Genomic DNA, 1,922 nt, shown 5'->3' with positions numbered 1-1,922 from the left:
TGTGAAAATAGACTAATATACTTGCTTGAATTGTATTTTGCTTAGATAGAATATTATACATTAAGTTTCCAAATACTTTGTGGTAGAAAGGAAAGTCGCTTGGAAATACCACAAATTGGTAGCAGGAAAGAAATTTATTTCCTCACAGTTCTGGATGCTGTAATTCCAAGATCAAGGTGCCAGCAGAGTTGGTTTCTGTTGAGACCTCTCTCCTTGCCTTGCAGATGGCCGCTTTCTCACTGTGCCCTCCCAGAGCCTTACCATTGTACATGTACTCCTGGTATCTTTCTCTTCTTATAAGGATATCGGTCCTGTTTTATTAGGACCCTACACTTCTGACCTTATTTAACCATAACCACCTCCTTAAAGACCCAATCTCTATATGTAGTCACATTGGGTGTTAGGACTTCAACATGTGAATTTGGGGGTGGGGAAAATCAATTCAGTTCATAATAGCTATAATAACCAGAGAATATTTGAGTTTTAGAACATACATAAAATTAAGTCTAAATGCTTAATTCTCTGCCTGCTATGCTTTTGTAAAACTAAATAAATTATTATCTTAATTGTAATGTCTTAGAAACAGGCTAAAGCAAAGAAGAAAGATTTATGGACCTTATTCAGGGAAAAGAAAAGAAAAAGTTCTGTAATGGTAGAAGAGGACAATACTCATGGTGTTAAAAATAATAAGTGATGTTTATTCCTTTGATGCCATAGTAATATTTTTGTGGTAATTTGCTACATGTTCTCATCATTACAGACTGATACACACAGAAGTTTTTCTTGTTTTCTATTGTGTTCTTACAAAGAGGAGAGCTATACATGCTTTATTTCCCCCAGAAACATCTCATATGAATGGAAAATTAGAATGCAATTGAACAAAAACCATGTTCAGTGCCTAGTTGGCAAGTAGCATGACTATTAATACATTAAATATTTTCCAAATTACTTTTCCAATAAATGTATCACATCCCAAGAATTTCTAAGCTGGCTTCTCTGTTGTGCCTAAACACTTACTTGGAAATGATTGCTTATAAAAGGGCATAAACTCTTTGAGGTTTCTTCTAGTGTCATCTTCAATCCCACCTAAAAAGAGTATCTGAGCTTGCTTTGAACTTTACTAGCTGGCGTGGATTAAATAAAGTGGAACTGAAGTTGAAGTTCATATTCATCTCGCCAATGGGCTTGCAGTGTTGCTCAGACCCAGTTATCCTGTCCTCATGAGTAAGAAACTTTCCTAGTGGCTTTTTCCTGTCATCATCGAAGCACTTCAGAAGTTTACAATCAATCTACCAAGGCAAGAACAGAAAACCAGGAAAAATGGAGCTCCCTGGATAAGATCATACACTCCGGCAACAGACAGATGTGGATTTAAATCCTAGCACCCATCACTCAATAGCTGTGTGACCCTGAAAAAGTGTACCTTCTTCATGTCTCATTGTCTTCATCTGAAAATCAGGATAGTAATTATATGAATCAACTTACAGAATTTTGTGAAGATCACATGGCATATGTAGAGTGCTTAGACTCTAGTCAAGTACATAGAATGTTAGCTGTTTATTTGCAAAACCAGCTTTTGAAAAACCTAAAAAGACTTCACAAAGATTTACAGCTTTTAGGAATAGTCTGAACAATAGGTACAAAGAGAGGTAAGACTCGTGCAAATGTAATTAGGGAATTTTCAGTTTCCATAACATACAGGTTGAGATAGTAGATACCCTCCTTCAGCTATAAATGTATGAACAGGCCAGAAAAATATATACAAAATATTAACTAGTTGAATGAAAAAAAGAAAAGTCAGGTCCTCAGCCAGAAACAAAAGAGGAACTTACAGCTTGAGTTATCAGCAGTGGCTGGTATGCTCTCACATAGAATGGTAGAAGGGAGTGTTAATGTCCAGATAGGATTAAATGGGGTCATGG

Source organism: Saimiri boliviensis, chromosome 1 (assembly GCF_048565385.1).
Source record: "Saimiri boliviensis isolate mSaiBol1 chromosome 1, mSaiBol1.pri, whole genome shotgun sequence".
In the NCBI taxonomy this organism is placed as follows: domain Eukaryota; kingdom Metazoa; phylum Chordata; class Mammalia; order Primates; family Cebidae; genus Saimiri; species Saimiri boliviensis.
The sequence above is the reverse complement of the archived record's forward strand: the minus strand, read 5'-3'. Positions refer to the sequence as shown.